A 10082-nucleotide genomic window follows, 5' to 3' on the forward strand; every position below is an offset into this window, starting at 1 on the left:
GCCCTTGCGATCAGTTTGGACTTTTGGTTGTGTTGGTAGTGCATGAAGCTTGACAAGAAAGAAATGCTCTTTGTAGCTAACCCCAAGTCTGGTAACATTTGCAAAATAGGTATCAGATGCAGCTATCCATTCAGTAGAAGAATTTGCATTTTAGAGTTGAAGGTTCATAATCTCTTCTCTACTGTTGATAGTAAAGGGTACACATGGTATTTGTTTATCTCATTTTCGCATTCTAAAAAAGGTACGCTATATGGTTGTGCTAAGTTAAACAGATTAAGTCTGTTCAAGTTTATCGGAAATTATACTACCAACATCTAAAACATCAATATAGGTTCATATATTACAAAAGATATTTATATTTTCTTTTCTTGAACACATGCCTAGTCGTGCATCATTATATATTAGAGCATACAGGGTTGTAGCAAGGCTACGAAAAACTGAGAAAGCAAAAAGAAAGAACTATACAGGGGACTACAGGCATCTAACTTTGTTAGGCCTGCAGGTGCTAAATCTTATATATATATATGAGGTTGTAGATATTAGTCGTAAACTTACTCAAACTTAAATAACATTAAATTAGGAAAAAGATAACCTGAGTTATTTTGAATGAGGGGACGTCACAATCACTAATCAAAGATAATTGTGGGAAATTGAAATCTATTCAAGAAAATGGGAGAAATAATGTATCAAAAACAAAATTAATTATACCATTTTGCAGATTATTCACCGATATAAACAAAGAACTGTTTGATCTGCATGTAGGTACATCCAATCAAGGCTTTTTCCCCGATCTCTAGAAAATATAAGCTACGCATGTAATTACAACGATTTTCTTCTATTTTTATGTTTCTACGTTAACATTTGAGATACTTGTTAATTACATCCATATTCTGCAGTTGCATAGAGTTACTAATTCAGGAATGCATTCACATACGGAGTATACTATGTTTGCTGATGACTGACTAGTACTAATTCATTGCAAGCAACGGTTCATTCATATTCAGATAAAGGATGTGATCGTTAAGTCATATACTTATGAAAGTCCTTATGCATCTCTCTGATGCAGATGGCGGGGGTCTCCCGTCCTCCTTTTGGAGGAAAAATCAATTAGTTATATATATGAAACAATGGGTGTAAAGGGTTATCAAAAAGGGTGCCTTCATAGTGCTACGTTATCTTTTGAGATACTGGTTAATTACATCCATATTCTGCAGTGGCGTAGAGTTACTAATTCAGGAATGCAATCACATACTGAGCATACTATGTTTGTTGGTGACTAATTCGTACTAATTCTTTGCAAGCAACGATTCATTCATATTCAGCAAAAGGGGTGTGATCATTAAATCATTTATGAAAGGTAAAATATAAAAAAGGTAGTTCATGAATAACTTCATTGATTAAGGCAGTGTATCATGCAATGCAACATAAGGACTGAAAAAATACAATTTGCGGTGTCCCAGAAGTATGTGGATCCGTCAGTTTCGTCCACCGCAAAAACGTGACCACTGCGTTCAATGGCATCACAGTACTTTGGATAATCAGATGCAGGTGTAAGGGCCTCCAGCATTCTCCAGTCGCCTCCCCCTTCAAGGTAGAAAATCCTTTTGTCGAACAAGGCGATGAGCTTGTAATCTGCGTACCTCCCACCTTTTGTGGGCACTTGGCAGATTACAATCTTCAACAAATTAATTACTGGACCCCAGGAAACATGGTATGCAACAGCATATTGATATGAAACACTAGTATGACCAATCTTCGAAGCAGGTAGGGATGGAAGGGGGATATATTGCTCGGTGTAGACGTTCACGAGGCACCACCCATGATAATCGGCGGCAGCGATCCAGTCGCCGTTTGCGCCAAGCCATTTTCTGTCGTGCATGAACGGCAGGGCGACAGAACGGCGAGGATGGTCGAGGGGCACCAGGTCGTACACGGTATCATGCAGAGGAGATCCTGTCGCCACGTCCCAGTGTTCATCGAACCAATAAGTAGGCGGAGGCATCAACAGGCAGGGTTCATCCCAATGGTGCATCTTACCTTCATCCTTGCTGATCCGGTCGTAGAGCTCCCTGGAACATGCGGCAAGTCGGACGGTGTAGGTAACGTCCAGATGCGCAGCGATGAGGTCGATGTTGTCGCCGGTGAGAGCCTCCCAGTGGCCTTCCCTGCCGCCTCGGCAAAGCCTAGAATAATCCATCACGTGAAGATGGATTTAGGTGGATGGCGGATGCAACTGCGCTTGGGGTTTTCGAAGGAGAGGGCGAGCGCTATGGAAGGAACGATGCGGCGCGCGGCCGGCCGGGGTAAGGAGAGAAGGTATAGTAATAGTGATGCGGCGTGGTGGGGATCGAGATCCTGCGCGTGCGCGTGATTCTGGGACGGTGAAGAAGAAGATGATAGACATGCAAGGGGCAAAAACTAGGTAGAGTAGTACTCTAGGCTGCTGCTGCGACTGGGCGCCGATTTGACTGTTGGTATACTAGCACGCCACCCATGTATAAATTTGCGACCACGTTTGGTGCAGTGATGTCTCGTCACATCAGGTTGACCAGAGAGGGTTTTTTTTTACAGTTTCCATTTCGATAGATTTTTCGCCAATAATCGTAGTTCTCTACATGCCAGAGACACGTACCTTAACACGTGGGCAGCATGCAACCACGCGAGCACCAAAATGGAATGAGAGATTTTCAATGCCTTTCCTAGCTTGGTTTGGAAACTGGACAGAGCTTCAGTGACTTGATGCTTCCAAGATACATTGTGACTATGTGCCACCATCTACCATCCATTTGAGATCCAACGTTCCAAACTATCTCTTATTTCGAAGCTAAAAAGGAAAAACTATTCAGAAAATTTTGAAAAAATCCAGTAATATGTAGATGCCTTGTTTTAAAATCTATGAAGCTTGTGATTAAATAGCTTCTTACGTACTTGAGCACTAGTTCAAACTAAATATATATTTGCTCACAAACCTATAATTCAAATCGAATGAAACTTCACCAAAATATAAATCGAAATATGCATGATTTACTGGAAGTTTGAGATATGAACCTTAACATTAATTAAGATGTGACCCACGTAGTATGAGATGTGAACCTTACCATTGGGCTCCTTTGATTCAAAGGATTTGCATAGGAATTGTGTAGGATTTGGTTCCTATGGGAAAAATTCCTATACATGTTGCTTGATTCATAGGAACATATCCTATAGGAAATATTCCTATAGGAATCTTGTAGTGTAATTCCTATAGGAAAAAAGCATTAGCTCATACCTCATAGAAAAATTCCTTTGCTACAATCAAACAAACTTCATCTTCCTATAGGTTTCAAGTAGACATGCCATTCCAATCCTATACCTTTCCTATTCCTATGTTTTTCCTATCCTTTAAACCAAAGGAGAACTCATTTACATGACATTATTTTTTCCATGAAGTAGAGTTAACACACCTATCAATTGGTTCATTTTGGAGTGACTAAGAAGGAACCAGGCTTACTTATTCGTTTTCACGTGTAAAACTTATCTCAATCTTTGTCAAACCAAATTGGCAGCAAATTAAAAAAAAACAGAAAAATGAAAAACCAAAGCACATAGTCTTATATGTCATATAGTAAGCATTAAAGTTGATAAACAAGGTCTAGACATATTCAAACCATACAAATCATGTATCTACCCCCTAACCCCTAAACTATGTCTTATGAAGTCAAGCATGAAGAGAAGTGGTTTTGGGTTTCAAACATGGAAATTTCAAAAACCACCCAAAAACTTCATTTTAGAGTGACTAAGAAGGATACATGCTTCCGTTTTCATTTTCATGTTTTAAACTTGTTTAAATCTTGGTCAAACCTAGGATTTGACCAAGATACAAATGGGCACAAAAAAATAAAAAAATGAAAAACAAAAGCACATAGTGTTCTTATGTCATATCGTAAGCATTCAAGTTGATAAACAAGGTCTAGATATATCCAAACCAGACAAATCATGTATGTACCCCCTGTCGATCTTATGAAGTCTAGCATGAAGAAAACTCGTTTTGGGTTTCAAACATGGAAATTTCAAGAACATCCCAAAAGCTTCATTTTAGAGCGACTAAGAAGGATCCAGGCTTACCTTTCCATTTTCATGCTTTAAAATTATTTAAATCTTGGTCAAATCTAGGACTTGGCCAAGTTTCAATTGGGCATAAAATAGAAAAATGAAAAACCAAAGCGCACATAGTCTTCTTATGTCTAATATATAGTAAGCATTAAAGTTGGTAAACAAAGTCTAGACATATTCAAACTAGACAAATCATGTATCTACCCCCTAACCCCTAAACTCTGTCTTATGAAGTCAAGCATGAAGAGAAGTGGTTTTGGGTTTCAAACATGGAAATTTCAAAAACCTCCCAAAAACTTCATTTTAGCGTGACTAAGAAGGATACAGGCTTCCCTTTTCATTTTCATGTTCTATACTTGTTTAAATCTTGGTCAAACCTAGGATTTGACCAAGATTCAAATGTGCATCAAAATTCAAAAAAAATTCAGAAAAATGAAAAAAAAAGCACATAGTTTTCTTATGTCATATAGTAAGCATTAAAGTTGATAAACAAGGTCTAGACATATTCAAACAAGAAAGATCATGTATCTACCCCCTATCCCTAAACTTTGTCTTATGTAGTCAAGCATGAAGAGAAGTGATTTTGGGTTTCAAATATGGAAATTTCAAAAACCTATCAAAAGCTTCATTTTAGAGTGACTAAGAAGGATCCATGCTTACCTTTTCATTTTCATATTTTAAACTTGTTTAAATCATTGTCAAACCTAGGATTTGACCAAGATTTAAATGGGAATTAAATTAAAAAAATCAGAAAAATGAAAAACAAAAGCGCATAGTCTTCTTATGTCATATATATATATATAGTAATCATTCCAAAGTTGATAAAAAAAGTCTAGACATATTCCAATCAGACAAATCATGTATCTACCCCTAACCCTAAACTATGTCTTATGAAGTCAAGCATGAAGAGAAGTGGTTTTTGGTTTCAAACATGCATGGAAATTTCAAAAACCTCCCAAAAGCTTCATTTTAGAGTGACTAAGAAGGATCCAGGCTTACCTTTTCATTTTCATGTTTTAAACTTGTTTAAATCTAGGTCAAACCTAGGATTTGACCAAGATTCAAATGGGCATAATAATTCCGACAGAAAAACTAAAGAATGAAAAACCAAAGCACATAGCCTTCTTAATTATGTCATATAGTAAACATTCAAGTAGATAAACAAGGTCTAGACATATTCAAACCAGAAAAATCATGTATATATTTACACCTAACCCTATACTCTTCTTATGAAGTCAATCATGAAGAGAATTAGTTTTGGGTTTCAAACATGGAAATTTCAAGAACGTCCCAAAAGCTTCATATATTTTAGAATGACTAAGAAGGATCCTGGCTTATGTTTTCATTTTCATGTTTGAAACTTGTTTAAATCGTGGTCAAACCTAGGATTTGACCAAGAATCAAATGGGCATAAAATTCTAAAAAATAGAAAAATGAAAAACAAAAGCACATAGTCTTCTTATGTCATATAGTAAGCATTCAAGTTGATAAACAAGGTTTAGACATATTCAAACCAGACAAATCATGTAACTAGCCCCTAACCCTAAACTCGGTCTTATGAAGTCTAGCATGAAGATAAGTCGTTTTGGGTTTCAAACGTTTAAAGCAAAAGCCCCATTTCAAATATTTCAAACTTATTCAAATTTGGTTCAAATTTGAAAGACATACAAGTTATAGCACACATAGTGCATACATGTTCGCACATACTGCACTAGATGCTAACCCTATAGTTTGAGGCCATTGGATGAGGTCGAAAAAATTCTTGGATTAAATGGGGTTGTTCGAACCCTGTAGTTGGATTTTTTTGAACCTTGATTTGTAGAACTGGGCAAAACCCTAGTTTAACCTATTTAATTATAGATTCGTAGGTCGATTTTCTACCTTTTTATTATTACTATGCAGCACATGTGTGTTTGCCCGTCGAGTGAAACTCGGAGGAAGAGGGATCACTCGGAAGGAGAGAAGAAGGGAGAGAATTATGGTGTCTTCCCTTTTTCGGGTGATGATGTTGACTGTTGTGCAGGTTTTGTCAGTGAGCAGGAGGTGCGAGCAAGCGAGTAATATGCGTACAGCACGCGTCCGTTGGGAACCCCAAGAGGAAGGTATGATACGTGCAGCGGCAAGTTTTCCCTCAGTAAGAAACCAAGGTTATCGAACCAGTAGGATTCAAAAAGCACGTGAAGGTTGTTGGTGGCGGAGTGTAGTGCGGCGCAACACCAGGGATTCCGGCGCCAACGTGGAACCTGCACAACACAATCAAAGTACTTTGCCCCAACGTAACAGTGAGGTTGTCAATCTCACCGGCTTGCTGTAACAAAGGATTAAATGTATAGTGTGGAAGATGATGTTTGCGAAGAACAATAAGAACAATGTTTGCAGTAGATTGTATTCGATGTAAAAGAATGGACCGGGGTCCACAGTTCACTAGTGGTGTCTCTCCAATAAGAAATAGCATGTTGGGTGAACAAATTACAGTTGGGCAATTGACAAATAAAGAGGGCATGACAATGCACATACATATCATGATGAGTAGTGTGAAATTCAATTGGGCATTACGACAAAGTACATAGACCGCTATCCAGCATGCATCTATGCCTAAAAAGTCCACCTTCGGGTTATCATCCGCACCCCTTCCAGTATTAAGTTGCAAACAACAGACAATTGCATTAAATATGGTGCGTAATGTAATCAACACAATTATCCTTAGACAAAGCATTGATGTTTTATCCCTAGTGGCAACAGCACATCCACAACCTTAGAACTTTTGGTCACTGTCCCAGATTAAATGGAGGCATGAACCCACTATCGAGCATAAATACTCCCTCTTGGAGTTACAAGTATCAACTTGGCCAGAGCCTCTACTAGCAATGGAGAGCATGCAAGATCATAAACAACACATAGATGATAGATTGATAATCAACATAACATAGTATTCCATATTCATCGGATCCCAACAAACGCAACATGTAGCATTACAAATAGATGATCTTGATCATGTTAGGCAGCTCACAAGATTCAACAATGATAGCACATGAGGAGAAGAAGACCATCTAGCTACTGCTATGGACCCATAGTCCAGTGGTGAACTACTCACACATCAATCCGGAGGCGATCATGGCGATGAAGAGTCCTCCGGGAGATGATTCCCCTCTCCGGCAGGGTGCCGGAGGCGATCTCCTGAATCCCCCGAGATGGGATTGGCGGCGACGGCGTCTCTGGAAGGTTTTCCGTATCGTGGCTCTCGGTACTGGGGTTTTCTCGACGAAGACTTTTTATAGGCGGAAGGGTAGGTTTAGGGGCGTCACGAGGGGCCCACACAACAGGGCGGCGCGGCCCCACCCTTGGCCGCGCGGCCCTGGCGTGGCGACGCCTCGTTGCCCCACTTCGTATCTCCTTCGGTTTTCTGGAAGCTTCGTGGAAAAATAAGACCCTGGGCGTTGATTTCGTCCAATTCCGAGAATATTTCCTTTGTAGGATTTCTGAAACCAAAAACAGCAGAAAACAACAACTGGCTATTCGGCATCTTGTCAATAGTTTAGTGCCGGAAAATGCATAAATATGACATAAAGTGTGTATAAAACATGTGAGTATCATCATAAAAGTAGCATGGAACATAAGAAATTATAGATACGTTTGAGACATATCAAGCATCCCCAAGCTTAGTTCATACTCGTCCTCGAGTAGGTAAACGATAACAAAGATAATTTCTGAAGTGACATGCTATCATAATCTTGATCAATACTATTGTAAATCATATGTAATGAATGAAGTGATTCGAAGCAATGGTAAAGATAATGATTAAACAACTGAATCATATAGCAAAGACTTTTCATGAATAGTACTTTCAAGACAAGCATCATAAGACTTGCATAAGAGTTAACTCATAAAGCAATAGATTCATAGTAGAAAGTTTTGAAGCAACACAAAGGAAGATATAAGTTTCAGCAGTTGCTTTCAACTTCAACATGTTTATCTCATGGATAATTGTCAACACAAAGTAATATGATGAATGCAAATAAGAAAGTATGTAAGCATCAATGCACAGTTAACACAAGTGTTTGCTTCTAAGATGGAAGAAAATAGGTAAACTGACTCAACATAAAAGTAAAAGAATGGCCCTTCGCAGAGGGAAGCATGGATTGCTATATTTGTGCTAGAACTTTTATTTTGAAAACATAGAAACAATTTTGTCAACGGTAGTAATAAAGCATATGTGTTATGTATAAGATATCCCATAAGTTGCAAGCCTCATGCATAGTATACCAATAGTGCCCGCACCTTGTCCTAATTAGCTTGGATTTACATGGATTATCATTGCATAGCATATGTTTTAACCAAGTGTCACAAAGGGGTACCTCTATGCCGCCTGTACAAAGGTCTAAGGAGAAAGCTCGCATTGGATTTCTCGCTTTTGATTATTCTCAACTTAGACATCCATACCGGAACAACATAGACAACATATAATGGACTCCTTTTTAATGCATAAGCATTCAACAACAGATAATATTCTCATAAGAGATTGAGGATTGTTGTCCAAACTGAAACTTCCACCATGGATCATGGCTTTAGTTAGCGGCCCAATGTTCTTCTCTAACAATATGCATACTCAAACCATTCAACTCATGATAAATCACCCTTACTTCAGACAAGACGAACATGCATAGCAACTCACATGATATTCAACAAAGGTGAAATAGTTGATGGCGTCCCCAGGAACATGGTTACCGCTCAACAAGCAACTTATTAAGAAATAAGATACATAAGTACATATTCAATACCACAATAGTTTTTAAGCTATTTTTCCCATGAGCTATATATTGCAAAGACAAAGAATGGAATTTTAAAGGTAGCACTCAAGCAATGTACTTTGGAATGGCAGAGAAATACCATGTAGTAGGTAGGTATGGTGGACACAAATGGCATAGTTTTTGGCTCAAGGATTTTGGATGCACGAGAAGTATTCCCTCTCAATACAAGGCTTAGGCTAGCAAGGTTGTTTGAAGCAAACTCAAGTATGAACCGGTACAGCAAAACTTACATAAAAAAATATTGCAAGCATTATAAGACTCTACACTGTCTTCCTTGTTGTTCAAACCCTCACCAGAAAATATCTAGACTTTAGAGAGACCAATCATGCAAACCAAATGTCAACAAGCTCTACGGTATTTCTTCATTAATAGGTGCAAAGTACATGATGCAAGAGCTTAAACATGATCTGTTTGAGCACAACAATTGCCAAGTATCAAATTATTCAAGACATTATACCAATTACCACATGTAGCATTTTCTGTTTCCAACCATATAACAAATAACGAAGCAGTTTCAACCTTCGCCATGAACATTAAGAATAAAGCTAAGAACATATGTGTTCATATGCAACAGCGGAGCGTGTCTCTCTCCCACACAAAGAATGCTAGGATCCGATTTTATTCAAAAAAACCAAAAAACAAGAACATAAAGACGCTCCAAGTAAAGCACATAAGAAGTGACAGAATAAAAATATAGTTTCACTAGAGGTGACCTGATAATTTGTCGATGAAGAAGGGGATGCCTTGGGCATCCCCAAGCTTAGATGCTTGAGTCTTCTTGAAATATGCAGGGATGAACCACGGGGGCATCCCCAAGCTTAGAGCTTTCACTCTCCTTGATCCTATTGTATCATCCTCCTCTCTTGATCCTTGAAAACTTCCTCCACACCAAACTCAAAACAAACTCATTAGAGGGTTAGTGCATAATCAAAAATTCACATATTCAGAGGTGACATAATCATTATTAACACTTCTGGACATTGCTGATGAGGACATCCCTACCTCACTACTACCTCCGTCATTGCAAGATGAAGATGAAGCTGTGAAGCTCAAGTCCAATGAAGTTAGGATTGGACCAATGACACGAGCTCGTGCGAAGCTACTTAAACAACAGGTGAACTTGGTCCTAAATGATACTTTGATCGACGAGAACTTTATACTACCTAAGTCGTATTACTTATG

The sequence above is a fragment of the Lolium perenne genome, chromosome 3 (assembly GCF_019359855.2).
Source record: "Lolium perenne isolate Kyuss_39 chromosome 3, Kyuss_2.0, whole genome shotgun sequence".
In the NCBI taxonomy this organism is placed as follows: Eukaryota; Viridiplantae; Streptophyta; class Magnoliopsida; order Poales; family Poaceae; genus Lolium; species Lolium perenne.